We start from the raw sequence: 16,399 nt of genomic DNA, 5'->3' as shown, positions 1-16,399 counted from the left end.
GGGGGGGGGGACGGGGGACACGGAGCTCGGTCCCCCCCCACCCCAACCCCTTCCCCTCCCCTCCTCTCCCCTCCCCTTCCTTCCCTCTCCCAGCCCTGACGGCGCGTCTCTTCCCGCAGGTGCCGAGCTCTCCGCCTCGTCCGACCGGAGGCCGAGCGCAGGTGGCGAGGATGGGCCCGGCCGCGATGCTCGGCGAGGTACGGCGGGAGCGGGGCCCGGGCCGCGTCCCGTGTGTGCGGGGAGAGCCTCTGCCCCGCAGCGGCCCCGGGCCCTGCCTGGGGAGGGGACCCGCAGCCTCTTCTGGGGAGCGAGAGCGGGTGTCGGGGTGGGGTGACAGCGACTGAACAGGAGCCAGCAGGGGCCCAGGGGGCCAAGAAGGCCAATGGCATCTTGGCTTGGATCAGACACGGCGTGGCCAGCAGGGCCAGGGAGGTTCTTCTCCCTCTGGACTCGGCACTGGTGAGACCGCTCCTCGAATCCTGGGGTCAGTTCTGGGCCCCTCACCACAAGAAGGATGTTGAGGCTCTGGAGCGAGTCCAGAGAAGAGCAACGAAGCTGGTGAGGGGGCTGGAGAAGAAGAGGAGCGTCTGAGAGAGCTGGGGGTGTTTAGCCTGGAGAAGAGGAGGCTGAGGGGAGACCTCATTGCTCTCTCCAACTCCCTGAAAGGACGTTGTGGAGAGGAGGGAGCTGGGCTCTTCTCCCAAGGGACAGGGGACAGGACGGGAGGGAATGGCCTCAAGCTCCACTAGGGGAGGGTCAGGCCAGACATCAGAAAAAAAATTTTCACGGAAAGGGTCATTGGGCACTGGCAGAGGCTGCCCAGGGAGGGGGTTGAATCACCTTCCCTGGAAATACGTAAAAGACAAGTGGATGAGGCGCTGAGGGACATGGTTCAGTGGTTAATATGAATGGTTGGACTCAATGATCTAGTGGGTCTTTTCCAACCTGGTGATTCTATGATTCTGTATTACCTTTCTCAATGTGCAGTGGCAGAGAGACATCAGGGTGTGACTTGCCCAGAAAAAGAAGGTTCTCTGGCTTCCCTCCCCCACCCCCTTATTGTGTGCATCCTCAAGCCCCAGGTTTACATCCATCAGGTCCTTTTTACTTGCCAATATAATCTGGCGTATATAGAATCACCAGGTTGGAAAAGACCCATCGGATCATCGAGTCCAACCATTCCCATCAATCACTAACCCATGTCCCTCAGCACCTCATCCACCCATCCCTTAAACCCCTCCAGGGAAGGTGACTTATCGAGCCAATTTTCTGTGTACTGGTCAGAGTGGTCTCAGCTTTATCCCGTGAAGACTGAAGGTCTAGACCTGGGTTTCCACACTCATGTTTCCGTGCCTCATTGGCTTCCCCATGCGTGAAATGGCTGTGTCGCTTCTGGGTTTGGAGTGTAGGGCAGCGAGGCTTTGCTGATGCTTGTTTTGAAAAGTTGCCTCTTACCTTGCTGGTGTTGTTACAGCTTAAGGATTTTGTCGTAAACACTTAGGTTCAGCAATCAAGTTCTATGAAGCTGAATAAAATCTAAAGGGAAGGATGTTTCCCTCTTCTCATAAAATCTACAAGCCAAAGCAGCCTGACTTTAGGCCAGTAGTGGAGGCTGAATTTAGACAAATCCTGTCATAATGGGAAAACCAGAAACCTTTACTCAGTCCTTTCACACTGACCTTAGACAAATCTGCTCTGGTATCTGATCTCTGCTTGGCCAACACAACAGTAAGGGCTCTTATTCTTTGTACACATAATGCCAGTAAGTTGTTACGTGGGCTTTAAAAAAGGAATTAAAACTCCCTGTTACAGATTTTGGAGGTTATCACTAAATTTCTTGGAAGTCTGAGTTCCTACAGCTCCTGCTGAAGCTGATAGGAATCATAGAATCATAGAATAACCAGGTTGGAAGAGACCCACTGGATCATCGAGTCCAACCATTCCTATCAAACACTAGTTAGATAGATAGGAAGTTGCAGATAGCTTCTCTGGAAACTGGTCCTTACTTCCAAAGCCCACGCGGTGATGTGTTGGGTGAATGGGATGCAGCACGTGGCTGCGTGGAGTTTGACTCCCACGTAGGTACCTGCGTGGCCCTCGGGTGTTGTCAGCCCTGGGATTTTGGGGCCAGGTAAAGGGGGTCCAAGGCAGTCAGCAGCGGTGTTGCCATGTCAAACAAAATGGTCCGATACCCAACGTGAGCTCACTAGCATTGTGCTTCAGTCTAGAAAACCTGGAGGAGGAAAACAGTGACGTTGAAGAGTGCTTGAGCCATTGTGAAAGGGAGAGGCATTGTCATCTTCATGTTGGTGGCTGGGAAAGCTGCAGGTGTTGCTCACTCTGTGTATGCCTGGCTGCTGGAGAGAGAACCCCAGCTTTGGTTTTGCGGGGGACACTAAGCTGCTGAGGGGGCTGGAGAACAAGCCTTATGAGGAGCGGCTGAGAGAGCTGGGGGTGTTTAGCCTGGAGAAGAGGAGGCTGAGGGGAGACCTCATTGCTCTCTGCAACTACCTGAAAGGAGGTTGTGGAGAGCAGGGAGCTGGGCTCTTCTCCCAAGGGACAGGGGACAGGATGAGAGGGAATGGCCTCAAGCTCCACCAGGGGAGGGTCAGGCTGGACATTAGGAAAAAATTTTTCACGGAAAGGGTCATTGGTCCCTGGCAGAGGCTGCCCAGGGAGGGGGTTGAGTCACCTTCCCTGGAGGGGTTTAAGGGCCGGGTGGATGAGGTGCTGAGGGACATGGTTTAGTGATTGATGGGAATGGTTGGACTCGATGATCTGGTGGGTCTTTTCTAGCCTGGTGATTCTATGATTCTATAGGCACACACTTTTTCCAATGGAGTGTGTCAGGAATGGGCTCTTGGGAGGATATTGCTGGGTCCTTTATGCTTCCCACAGGCCAGCAGGAGCAGAGGGGAAGGAGCTGTGTCTGTGGCACTGGGAGAAGGGTGTACCGAGGGGTGTGTGTGGACCATTGTCATCTCTGGCTGTCACATCTGCTCTGTATTTTTGCTCACAGGCCTTGGCTTTTTGGCATAAGGATCTAGTTGGACCATTTTTATTTTTTTGAGTGTATGAGTGTGTCATCTGCTCCCCTGCCAATTGCTTTAAACCTCCAATTGGTATGTATTCGTGCTTTTGTATCCTATATCCCAGACTTAGACTCTAGCACCTGATATTATTGTCATAGTTTGCAAAGTGTTTTCATCATAAAAGAAAGCAACTCTGTTATAGCCATTTAAGTTTTATAAAGCTCTTTACCTGCAGCTCCTCAGAGGAGTGGGAGGTTTTCTCCAAGCAGAGCAGCAGGAGGGTCTGCCTGGTCCTTCACATCTAACAGCTCTGGGAAGAAATGTGCTGGCTGTGTTGCTCTGAAGCTCTGTGCTGTGCTGGCAGAAAAGGGGGACTCGCTGCTTTATTCCTTTCGCTGCCATTTCCCTGAGGTCATCTGGGCACCGGTTCTTCTGTGTTAGACTTGTAGGAAGCGTTGTTAATAAGGAATGAATGTAGGAACTTGAGTTTTTACACCTATGATCTCTGTTTGAGGATTGTTGAGGATTTAAAGGCAGGTGGATTTGGCTGGGACTGAGGAATTTGCGTGAAACCCTGAAACTCGAGGCTCGGAGACATGCAGATTTTGTTATCTCTGGAACAGAATCTCTTGAAGCACAGCTCTGATCTCAAGATGGTGGATAACTCTTGAGCATGACCAAAAGAGTAACAAGTCTAGTATCCTGGTTATCGGCTGTGGTTCAGTATGGTTAAAGTGCTGCTCCAGTTTGGGGTTAAACTGAGTTATAAGCAGCTACCTATAGAGTGGTAATTTTTTCCCCGAGTCTGGAAGTCCAAATAGCAATAGGATTGTTTCAAGTGCCTCGCAGCAGAGATGGAAACTGATTCTCCTCTTAGTGGATCTGAGAAAGGCCATATGAAAAAGAAGACTAGACCGTGAATTAACAAACAGAGACTCTAAAAACTGGTGTTCATTGTGCGTGTGGCAGAGGGAGAGCTTTCAGGTCCCAGTGTCAGCAGACTGGAGGCTGGCCCTGGAAGGTCTTGGGTCTGATGCTGGGTCTGACCCTCACAAGAGGGAGCGTAAGGTGCAGGGTTTGGTGCAAGTCGAATCTATGAGGATGTTCTGCAAGCCTTGGATAAAGGAAAGCACAGAGAGGCTTTCCAGCTGGAAGACAGAGGAAGGGCCGAGTTGCACAGCAGATAGAAATCCCGTCTTCCTCTCAGCCCTGTGCTACTGGTAGCTTGTTATCAGCTGCTGTGTTCCTAATTCTTCTGACTTTTATTTACACGAGAACTCCTTAATCTATTTGCTTGTCAAACCGTGGAACTGAACCTTGCCCCTAGCAGTGGGAATGCAAGTGTGAAATGTGTGTGCTGTAACTGTACAAATCCTGTAAGGTGGATTTCAGTGTAGAGATTTGAAGGGGTCATCTGCTAAAACTCCGTTAGCTTGTGTCTCGTGGTTTTAAAGACATGGGCTCTTACATGGTTATTGCAGGATCACATTTCCCTCTCCTTTCTCCCTTTTTTTTCCATAGAAATATAAAATGGTTTGGGTGGGATGGGACCTTAAAGGTCGTACAGTTTCACCCCCCTGCTATGGGCAGGGACACCTCCAGCTGGATCAGGTTGCTCCAAGCTTCATCCAACCTGGCCTTGAACACTTACAGGGATGGGGCAGCCACAACTTCCCTGGGCAATCTGAGCCAGGGCGTCTCCACCCTCACAGGAAAACATTTCTTCCTAAGATCTCATCTTGGTCTCCCCTCCCTTAGTTTAAAACTGTCCCACCTCATCCTACCCCTGCACTCACTGATCAAGAGCCCCCCCCCCCAGCTTTCCTGAAGCCCCTTTGAGTCCTGGGAGCGGCTCTAAGGTCTCCCTAGAGCCTTCTCTTCTGCAGGCTGAACAAGCCCAGCTCTCTCAGCCTGTCCTTCTACGGGAGGTGCTCCAGCTCTGGGATTGTCTTTGTGGGCTCCTCTGGACTTGCTCCAACAGCTCCATGTCCTTCCTGTTCTGAGGACTCTAGAACTGAACCCAGGGCTCCAGGTGTGGTCTCAAGAGAGAAGACTAGAGGGCAGAATCTCCTTGCTTGCCCTGCTGTTTTTTCTTTCATAGAATCATAGAACAACCAGGTTGGAAGAGACCCACTGGATCATTGAGTCCAACCTTTCCCATCAATCACTAAACCATGTCCCTCAGCACCTTGTCCACCCGTCCTTTAAACGTCTCCAGGGAAGGTGACTCAACCCCCTCCCTGGGCAGCCTCTGCCAGGGCCCAATGACCCTTTCTGTGGAAAATTTTTTTCCTAATGTCCATCCTAAACCTCCTCTGGGGGAGCTTGAGGCCATTCCCTCTCGTCCTGTCCCCTGTCCCTTGGGAGAAGAGCCCAGCTCCCTCCTCTCCACAACCTCCTTTCAGGTAGTTGCAGAGAGCAATGAGGTCTCCCCTCAGCCTCCTCTTCTCCAGGCTAAACACCCCCAGCTCTCTCAGACGCTCCTCTCCTTCTCTCCTGTGGTATAACTATCTTTACCGTGAAATGAAAGAAATGCAGCTTTCAGAAGTGTGTGTCATCTTACTTAGTCTGCTGTTCATTTGTATTTTATTTTATTGGTCACATCATTACATGTCTGGGTTTATACAGCGTACTTGCACAAAACGTGCTTATTTCCATAAAGAAATAAGCCTCCATATAGCCTCAATTCCTGCTGCCATGGTGCTGCTTAAGCAAATACTCAGGACAGGGGACAGGACGAGAGGGAATGGCCTCAAGCTCCACCAGGGGAGGTTCAGGCTGGACATTAGGAAAAAATATTTCACAGAAAGGGTGATTGGTCCCTGGCAGAGGCTGCCCAGGGAGGGGGTTGAGTCCCCTTCCCTGGAGGGGTTTAAGGGACGGGTGGGTGAGGTGCTGAGGGACATGGGTTAGTGATTGATGGGAATGGTTGGACTCGATGATCTGGTGGGTCTCTTCCAACCTGGTGATTCTATGATTCTATGAAAAGTGATGGGCTCTGCGACTTACTCTTGTGCAGTTTCATGTGTGTGTTTTGGATGGAGTTAAGCCAGCGCAATAATATTGTTGGCAGTTCGTGGGGCCATATGTGATACTGGATTGCAACCAAATGTAGGTTTGGGTGCTTTACCCTCTGCAAATTGATAAACCATAGCTGTCAGTCCCCAGCTGCACTGACAGCTCAAAAATTCAGGGTGTTTACTGTGGGTGGTGCTCAGCCTGCTGTGCTTGGCAAAGTACTTCACTGTATGCCCCCAGCTGGTGCAAATGGAAGATTCCTTGTGGATTTTGGGAAGCTGGGCTCTTCTGTACAACGTACACTGATCTGATGCAAGTGTGGTGTGTTCCAGTACATTTTGGCATGATGAGGCCAATGCCTTTGGCGAGGGCTCAAAAATACAGTGGTGAATTTTGTTTGATACCTTCGTTAAATGGTCTTGCATTCCCAGCCTCTCATCCCTAGGTAAACCATGGAAATCTATTTCACAGTGTTAACCATAATTGATTCAAAATAGCTTATTACTCAGTCATAATAACAAATGCCCCTTAACGTCATGGCAGACTGAAATGACTTTTCACCCCAGCCTGGGTAACAGTAGAGCTGTGACTTTGAGAGGTACCGATGTGCTCTCCAGTATGAGAATGAGCAGCACGTGTTGTCCTCAAAATTATGAATATCTGTAATCAAATGACTTGGTGTAAATCGTCAAGGGGGTTTTCAAACAAGCTCTGTCACTTCTTGTGTGGATCGAGTGGCTGTTTTAGTGAGTCGTACATAACTTCCCTGTTCATGTCAAGCAAATTATAATTTAATCCAAGGATTTAGAAGTGCCAGTAGGAAGATCCAGGTGTGTAGTTTGGACTCAGGATACATGAGTAGAATAAGAGACCTCCCTGATCAGGGAGATATTGGGATTGCTGAGCTCCACCAGCCTCTGCACTGTTCACCTTCGTGTGGCTCTACTTTTCCTTTTCCAGGACTTTGCTCTTTTTCTTTCCTTCTTAGTGAGCAGTTTCAGGATAGCTGGCTGGGATGTGCTGTCTGTCACAGGTAAGGGATGCCTTTCTTAACGTCACTGGACACTTTCTCTAATGTTGAAGAGGAGTATTAAAGAGCAGTGATCACTGCAAAGGTCTCTTGTTGCTGCAGCTTATCTGTATTGAGCGGTAAACCAGATGAATCTTGTGTCTTTTGAAGCTTCCGTGGCCACTGGCATTTGAGTTTGCTGCTTTTTCTTAGGAGATCTAATGTGGTTGCAAATGATGCAAAAGTTGTGCTTGTATCCATAGGGGGCCTCACCCCCGTGTTCTTTGGTGGCAATTGCCATCTCTGCCTTCAGGATGTTTCTCAAATGGATCTAGTATTTTTGCAGGTTCTATATACCTACAGCTATGCATGTATTTATTGTATGGAGACTGTTAAACTTCTGAAGCAGGTACAGTCAAAGCAAGTAATGAGGATTATTAGGAGGAGGCAATGAACGCGTGTGGGAAAGACAAGGCAACAGTGAGGTATGAGCAGCTGAGTATGTGATGCTCACCATACATTGAACCTTGTGGTTTGTGTGTTCTTGATGCTTTGCGGAAGAGGGTGATTTCCAAGAAAGATATAATGCTGTAAAAATGTGGATTCACTGGGGAGAGCTCCTCTTGTGCACGGAGGACATCTCAAGAGCAGTGCTGAAGCTGTGTGAGGGACTCGTGGGTGAGGGTGGTGGGTATAGGAGTAGCTGGGTGACCTGGAAAAGATGTTGCAGCACTATTTTGAATGGAAAATAGAGACTGGAAGGGCTATAAAAAGGTATGTGTCAGAGGCCAAAGTTGTATTATTTTAGACTGCACAGCAATTTTTGCTACATCATCTCCAGATTGGGTTGACTGATGAAAGCTGTAGATACGTCTGTGCTGCAGAAAGATCCAGATCTGTACTGGGTTGTCAAGCTAGTGGTCCCAGTTCTTGCTTAGGCTTGCCTCAATTAGCAGAAAATTCTGCAGTGCAGAACAAACAAAAGATTAGAAACTTTATTGCGCAAGAATTTCTTTTAACTTCCTTTAGAACACATTGTCAAAGCCTTCCCCTCCCTCTTCTGTTCCAATATACAAATGGGTTTATTGCTACTTCTGCTTTTTAGTTGAACTGAATTCTAGGCAGACTTGGAAAAAAAAATAGTAAAAGTTCAGAGGTATTTATGGTGTTGTAGAGTCCTGTGTCCTGGCTTCCTAAAGAGCTGCCCAGGTGTGGTGGGGAGAAAGCGTGAGGCTGCTGTGGGAGTTCATGATGTGACCATCTTTCAGAAACAGTATTTGTTACCTTTAAGAACAGAGTATGTCCTCCCTTTGACCTGTCTCTCTGCTGTCCTTAGTGGGACACTTCTCTTGAAAAACTCCTAAGTTCGAGCTAAGTTTTGAGCATTTGGGGTGTCAGCAGAGAGACAGTATCTGGCCTCTGGTGGGGGTTTGGCTGCAAATGTGGGTGGCAACACAGGCACTCAGAAAAAACAATTAAATACATTGCCCATGGATTTCCTGACCCAAACTCCCAGCTGTGATGACAGTCCCATGGCGTGATTTGTTAGGCAATATATTGGATTTCAAAGAGCAGTAGTAGCTCTTTATAGAGTGTCTTGCCTCCGAATCTCTCCAAATGCTCCTTACAAGAGGGGAGCATTGCTTTTCCCTTTGGAGGGTGGTGGGATTTGAAGCAAGAAGAGGGAAGAAACTTGTCTGTGTGCTGCGTAATCCAGATCAGGATTGTCCATACTTGCTGCAGAGACGGTACCCGTAAGGTCTTACTTAATTCTGCAGTCGAGACTTAGTTTTTTTGCTCTAAACGCTGGTCCCTGGAGCAAGTTCTGCTCTCTGACTGCGTCTAACAGCATGCGCCGCTGGAGCTGTTTCGCTTTGCAGACGAATGGTGGCATAAAGCACTTTTTCTTGGTGTACCTGCATTCCTACCGGAGAGGCAGCGCCGCTTTGGTGCTGCCTGCGGTAGAAATAAAGAAATAAAACTTGCTGTGTCCTGAGGGGGCGAGTGCCTGTGCCTGGCGGCGATGCTGAGCACCCTGAATGTGGGGTGAACGCGCACGCTGTGGCCCCAGCCGCGCCGGGGTGCAGATCGGCATCACCCTCGTGCCAGCGGCAAAAGTGAAGGTCAAAGAGGTGAAGTGGCTTCTGCAATCCCAAACTCGTTCTCTCCCACTCCGCTGCCTCTCCTTGCGTCCAGCGGGATGGGGTTTGTCAAGCAAGGGGGAGACAGTGCCCTCATGGAAGGGTGAGAAAATCTCCTCTGCTTGGCTGCTGAGGTTTCTGACCTTGTGTCTTATTACGGAATTTGCTTCTTGGTTGCCCTGGACATGGGGGGCTGCAGGACTGAATTTCACCGTGACGCCTCCTGAGGGTGCTGGCTGTGAGTGGAGCCTGAGAGAAAGACTCATTCACTAGTAAAATATTAAAAAGGACATAGTCTTTGAAGCAAAGATAATAATATTTCTATTTTACAATTCAACGCTGAATCGGATGGCCTTCTCAAAAAAGGCATGCCATCTTACTAAAGCAGTGGGTATATATACTAGTTTTAGACAAAGAACCATATAAATCTCTCCAATATTGCTCATTATATCTTTGGAGTATTCGACCTGGTGTTCCCCAGGGCTCAGTGCTGGGTCCAGCCCTGTTCAATGTCTTTATCAATGACCTGGATGAAGGCATCGAGTGCACCCTTAGCAAGTTTGCGGATGAGACTAAGCTGGGTGGAAGCTGGATCTGCTGGAGGGTCAGGAGGCTCCAGAGGGATCTGAACAGGCTGGATCCATGGGCTGAGACCAATGGGATGAGGTTTAACAAGGGCAAAGGCCGGGTCCTGCACTTGGGGCACAACAACCCTGAGCAGCTCCAGACTAGGAGAAGTCTGGCTGGAAACTGCCTGGAGGAGAAGGACCTGGGGGTGTTGGTTGACAGCGACTGACCATGAGCCAGCAGGGGCCCAGGGGGCCAAGAAGGCCAATGGCATCTTGGCTTGGATCAGAAACGGCGTGGCCAGCAGGTCCAGGGAGGTTCTTCTCCCTCTGGACTCGGCACTGGGGAGACCACTTCTCGAATCCTGTGTTCAGTTCTGGGCCCCTCATCACAAGAAGGATGTTGAGGCTCTGGAGCGAGTCCAGAGAAGAGAACGGAGCTGGTGAAGGGGCTGGAGAACAAGAGGAGCAGCTGAGAGAGCTGGGGGTGTTTAGTCTGGAGAAGAGGAGGCTGAGGGGAGACCTCATTGCTCTCTGCAACTCCCTGAAAGGAGGTTGCGGAGAGGAGGGAGCTGGGCTCTTCTCCCAAGGGACAGGGGACAGGACGAGAGGGAATGGCCTCAAGCTCCACCAGGGGAGCTTCAGGCTGGACATCAGGAAAAAATATTTCACAGAAAGGGTCATTGGTCCCTGGCAGAGGCTGCCCAGGGAGGGGGTTGAGTCCCCTTCCCTGGAGGGGTTTAAGGGCCGGGTGGATGAGGTGCTGAGGGACATGGTTTAGTGATTGATGGGAATGGTTGGACTCCATGATCCAGTGGGTCTTTTCCAACCTGGTGATTCTATGATTCTGCGTCTGAAAAGAGTGTGAAAGGGGCCTTCAAATCATGCAAGCTCTTACGTCGGGAGTTAGGAAGATGAGACATATTGTTTTGGGGTGGAAACGTTGAACTCCCCCCTCCCCCCCCCCGCCCCTTCCCGCCTCGTCCCGCCCCCGGAGCGCGCGCGCGCGCGCGCTCCGGGGGCGGGACGAGGCGGGAAGGGGGCGTGGCGCGCGCCCCCTGGCGGGCGGCGGCGGGGCCGCGCGCGGACAATGGGCGGCGGGCGCGCCCCGCCCCGCACTGCAGCTCTTCGGCGGCGGCGGCGGCTCGGCGGGGCCCCCTGGCTGCGGGCTCGGAGCGGGCGCTATACGCGCGGCGGCCGGCGGGGGCGCTGTGGCGCCCTCCCCCCCCACCCCCCCGACTTCCCTCCCTCCCTCCTCCTATCCCAACCTCCCCCCCCCCCCCCCCCCCCCTTCGGTGCATTCTCCGGCTGACGGGAGGGGGAGGGCAGAGAAGGAGCCCGGCCGCCATTTTCCGAGCCGCGCCGCCGCCGCCGCGCTCGCCCGGAGCGGGGGGGAAGCGGGGAAAAAGCGAAGCGAAGAGCCGCAGCGCCCGCTCCGCCGGGCCCGCCCCGCGCTCCGAGCCGGGGGTGGGGGGGCCGCGCTCCCCGCCGCCCCCCCCCCCCGCCGCCGCCGCCTCTGCCTCTCCCCTTGCTCTACCCGGGCCGCGGCCGCCGCGGGAGACGGGCGAGCCCATCCCCCTGCCGCCGGTGGGGGGGGTGGGGGTGGTGGTGGTGGTGGTGGGGTGGGTGGTGTGGGGGGGTGCGCGGTAGCAGCCGCCTCCTCTCTCCACACCCCGCCACCACCTCTCCCCGGGCCCCCCCCCCACACCGCCGGAGTCGGAGCGGCTCCCCGGTTCCGCGGGGGCCGCGCCCGGACCGCGCTCGCCGCTCATCACGTGGTAGGTGCCGCGCGCCGCTCCGCGCCTCCCCCGCGCCCCTTTGTTAGCGCCGCCGCGACCGCCCCGCGGCCCCCCCCCCCCGGGGCCCTATTGGGGGGGAGAGAGGAGGAGGAGGAGGGGGGGGTTGGGGGGGGGACCCACTCCGCGTTGGGGACCCCGCAGCGACCGGCCGGGCCCCTCACGTGGCCGCGTTACCGGTTGGGGGGGGGGAGGAGGAAAGGAAAGGGGGGGGGGGTGTCGCCTTTTCCCTGGGGGGAGTGAGGGGGAGGGGGGATGGGGGGGGGGGCGAAGTTTTAAAAGTCACCAGAAAAAAAAAAATACGGAAAATTGCATAACGTCAGTGTGGCCAGAGGCGCGGAGGGGAGCGGCCCCGCCGTCCCGGAGGCGCTGCCGGTCCCGGGGGGTGCGGGGGGGGGGGGGGGCGGGGGTCCCCGCGCTGCCCTCCGCCCGCGCGGACAATAGCGCAGTCGCCCGCGGAGTTGGGGCTGCCGAGCCATTTTCCTCTATTTACTTTCCGGCTCCTTATTCTCTATTTATTTATCTTTTTTTTTTTTTTTTTTCCCCCTGCACCAGCCCTGCCGACCCACAATTATTTTTCCATAAAACAAGCCCCGCTCTCCGCGTTTGGTACGTGTGTTTGTGGCTGTCACGGATTCAGCCTCTTCCAGTGCTCGATGACGGAGAAATTCCCCTCCTTTTGGGTATAAATTAATATTGTGCAAAAGGAAAAAAAATCGCTAGGCTTATTTTCTGGGAGAAAAACCCCAGATTTTCTTCCCTAAACAAGGCGTCGTGTCTCCGCGTCTCCGGTTCTTGTGCAGGTGGACGGGAACGCAGGCACCGTATGGATTATATTGCCTGTTATGTAAAATCCACTTGAATGACAAACTCTAGTTTTCCATGCAGGCGGTCAGGATAGGGGAGGAACTGCAGGGTTTCTGTTTGTTTTCGCTGCCCCCCTTTACATTTTGAGCTGCTTTGGGCCATGCCTGCGCGTGTGGTTACATCATGTCATGTGTTGTGTACGGTGTGAGTCGCGCCTCTAAAAATAAGGCGAGGTAAAAGCCCCTTTCTGGGAGGTAGGAAAGTAGGAGAGAGTTTCTCCGGCCGTGCAACGGTCCCGCTGACGACAGGGATATAAAACCCTCCGGGGGGGCAGCTGGAATATTACGTGTCGGCGTGTGTCTGGTTAAACCTCTGCGGCAGTTAGAAATCCAAGGATCTGTTTGTATATAGGGGTTTTCTCTTTAAAACTCTATATGTTCTTTTTATAGCCTTTGTTTGCACGGAGGAACCTCTGATGCTCTTCCCCTGCTTTAGCACAGTCCTCTTGAATTTCCATCTGCGGGTAGCAGCGCCCTTCGATCCGGTTATATTATTTTCTAGTTGAGAACCCAGCAGCCTTTAAATCCGAAGAGGAGGAGGAGGATGGAGCGGAGCCGAGCCAGTGGCTGGGAAGGTGAAGCTGGGGAAGCTCCTGGCCTGTTGATGGGACCAGGATCCCCAGGCTTTTCCTTCCCAAGGCGCCCGCTGTCAGCCACCGTCACTGCCGAGAGCGGGACGCATGATTTTTGGCGCGGAAGGGACGGCGAATGGTGGTTTTGTGTAGTCGTAATGCCAAGGCGGCACAGCTGTGTCGGGCTTACTGGCTTGATATGCTGGAGGAGCAGTTAATCGTGGAACTGGGCTGCAATACTGTTATAGCTGATTTGTAATGATTTAGCAATGAGGATGACTTGTGTTCCCTCCTCAGAGGTGATAAAGCAGCAGATGACCAGGCAGATGTGGCTGTGTGTTTGTTTCTTTTACGCATTTTCCTTTTTTCTTTTTTTTTTAATGCTGTATTTGAGTCTCATTTGCTCTCAGAGATCATCCGGTAACTGGAGAGCTGGTGAAATTCTGACATCATGCAAGTCAGGGGTGAAGACTGAGCAGTTCTTTGACCAAAGTCACTTCCTTTTGCCCTGTTTATAACTGTGTTTTTGTGAACGCAACTGCCATTATCTAATGAATGCACTGAACAAAGGCTGGCTCTGGAGTTTCAGCACTCCACCCTTTTTCTGCTCAGGCAGCGAGCGGTGCCTGTCCTTAGGAACCTCAAAAGACTTTTCCAGGCAGGATAAGACCTGATGTATAGCAAAGCAAACATAAGGCCTGAGGTTTTCTTAGATCCGACCAAGGCAGAGAAGGGGTTACGCTTGAGGAGGGGGAAAAAAGGACAGGCAGCATGTATTTTGATTTGATTTCCTCCCCACTCCCCTTCCCTATAATTTTCCTTTTCCAGAGTCTTATATTTTTCCAGAACTATTTTTTGAGAGTAGGTCAGGAATATCTTGGCCCATCCCTTTGTCAGAGCGCCTCATTTTGCATGTTTTTGTTTTGTTTGTTTACTGGACAAGTAAACAAGAAGAAGGTGGGCCAGCTGATGCATAAGTGGGAATTTAACTCAGGGAAAGTGTCTCGGGTGGATCACATGCTGTTTAGACCAAATAATCCGAGTTCTGCATGCAGGCCTCTGTTCCAGGAGTTTATTGTTTCATTACAAAGAGCCTCTTGGTGTTTGGGCAGTCAGAATGGCAGGTGATCTGAGAAGCACTGCTTCTGTTGCTGCATTTTATAACTACCGTGTCCTTGCTCCTAACTTCCAGGAATACAATGTCTATTTGGAACGAAAAGCAGCAGAGACTTGAGCTTGCTGCTTGGCTTGAGAATCCTTCCCAGCTTTGTAAATAGCAGTTTCGCTGTGTCTTCAAGGATGCGTTTTCTGTGACAAATAGCTTAAATTGGAATAAAGGCTTTCTGTTTCTTCTCAGCTGGGCAAGGAGTTGTCATACCCAAATCAGCAAGAGTCCTGGTGAGGCAGGACTTGAGTAAACATAATTCCATTAAACTCTGCGCATGTCCTCATCGACCTGAGTTCGGCCCCGTGTTTTTTGGGAAGAGGATAGCTCGGAGAAGTTGCTGTTCAGGTTTCAAAGAAAGCTGGAAAATAAGTCTATGTCCCCCCATGACCCCTTGCTATTGAGTGTCCCCCCGCTGTTAGCAGATGGCAGCCGCAGTGTAACCTGGTCCAGAGAAGGAGGCGAACAGCAAAATGGGATGTGCTGATAGCCACGACGACCTGATTGTGGAGGACAGAGTTTTGACAGTGCAATATCTGGATTTAATGATGGAACTGCGCTGTTTGTCTAATAAAATGAGGGAAAAGGATAACAAAATCACATCTGAAGAGAGGAAATGGGAGTAGCTGTCAGTCCAAGCAGGCTGCGTGTTTATCTGTTCCTTACTCTTTTCCTGCAAACTTACTTTTTAAAGATGGGCCTGCAGCGATGGAGGGTATGACGGGAAAGTTTACCGTGTATTTGCGTTGCGCTAAATGAGAAACAGCAGATTGAGTTCGTGGTGTAATTATGACCCATAAAAAGGAACCTGTGACATGTGATTGAACATCGCCCTCCATTAAACAAGTATCTCTGTTCTGGAGTTCATGTCCTCTTGGTTTTAGTTGCTGCTGTGGCAGTTGTTGTGGATTGTTCTCTCTCCTCTGAGATCTGATGAGCAGTAAAAGCTGAGAAGTGCAGTTCACTGAGCCTGCGTGTCCTGGAGACCTGTGCTATGAACTCCATTCAAAATAAGGTATTTAAACACAGCAGGTGACTGGTCTGTGAGGCTGGGCAGGGATCGAGGGATTGGAAACACTAATTCCACTCCTCTCCGTTCTGTTATTTCTCTGGAGGCCGCAGCCAGTTAGCACGAGCCACTCTCATTTCTGTAGTGACAATCTGTGTCTTGTCTTAAAATGTGAATTATGAAAGTGGTGCCGTTGGCGGGATGGGGGAAGGTTAAAAGTTTTGATGATGATTTTATGCTTTTAAGAAAAAGTTTGTTCACCTACTGAATGAAAATGCTTTTTTAAAATTAAAAAGCAGTTCTGATTTTTGTTTAACTTGCTCCCTGAGTCTCGAGTTCAGGTTTTCATATTTCCTGGGCAACTTGCCCAGATTATGCGAAAGAAAAACAACATCTCTCCGATACTGGATGAGGAGAGACCCGGATTTCACAATTAAAGCTTTTTTTTTTTTGCTTTTTTTTTTTTCTTCCGTCCCATTATTGTTCTTTAAACCACACTTCCTTTCATTTGACTGTTAATGGCAACTTTATTCTGAAGAATGACTTAGCAGCAATGTCTATTTTTATCTCCTGCCACTTCATTTTCCAGGTGAAGGAATTCTTGCTTACAACAACTGAACTTTCCAGACTTTTGATCGGGGAGGTGACAGTTAATCTTGCTTTGTGGTGTTTGTTTTTCTTTCAGATGTGGTATTGATAAAACCTTCTCTACCTGGGATTGTACCACTGATTTGGTTTATTTATATCCTGTGAGAATTCACAGGCAGAAGAGAAAACTGTCCTTGAAGGAGGCCTCGTGTTGCTGGTTCTGGAGTTGACCAAAACATGCCGCTTCTTCAGTCTTGAGGGCTTCTGGTTTAGTTTTTGATAGGAATGGTTTAGTATTTGATAGGAATGGTTGGACTCAGTAATCCGATGGGTCTTTTCCAACCTGGTGATTCTATGATTCTGTGGTTGGAAATAAAGGCTCTAAACCCAAAGCTCAGTAATATCTTTCTTTGCTCCAGTGCATAAGTACCATTCCCTGGGATGTTCTTAATATTAGAGTTCTTATTTTTCCAGGAGAGATTAGTGTGAGTCTGTAGTGCTAATATATACGGCAGGTACTCATGTGTATATTGTAAAAATCTGTGGTTGTTACGTATGTTCTTAACCTTTTTACCATTAATATTACCACACCCCTGCCATTTCCTTAATCAGAGCTTTGAGAGTTACTTCTTACATA

At 50.7% G+C, this 16,399-nt stretch overlaps 1 protein-coding gene across 4 annotated transcripts in view; it reads left to right on the top strand.

The window, feature by feature from the left end:
* Positions 1 to 131: 131 nt before the first annotated feature.
* The window catches only part of KANSL1 (KAT8 regulatory NSL complex subunit 1), a 97,705-nt gene continuing 81,437 nt past the window's right edge, over positions 132 to 16,399 (top strand). For 3 of the 4 annotated variants that reach the window (XM_069877264.1, XM_069877265.1, XM_069877262.1), the window contains exon 1: positions 11,452 to 11,544. The gene's annotated coding sequence lies outside the window, so the exon portion shown is untranslated. Of the gene's footprint in view, positions 198 to 11,451; positions 11,545 to 16,399 lie in introns of those variants that run through there. The other variant, XM_069877263.1, reaches the window with a different exon arrangement.

Source organism: Phaenicophaeus curvirostris, chromosome 26 (genome assembly GCF_032191515.1).
Source record: "Phaenicophaeus curvirostris isolate KB17595 chromosome 26, BPBGC_Pcur_1.0, whole genome shotgun sequence".
Lineage (NCBI taxonomy): Eukaryota > Metazoa > Chordata > Aves > Cuculiformes > Cuculidae > Phaenicophaeus > Phaenicophaeus curvirostris.
This window is presented reverse-complemented; position numbering and strand designations above follow the sequence as displayed.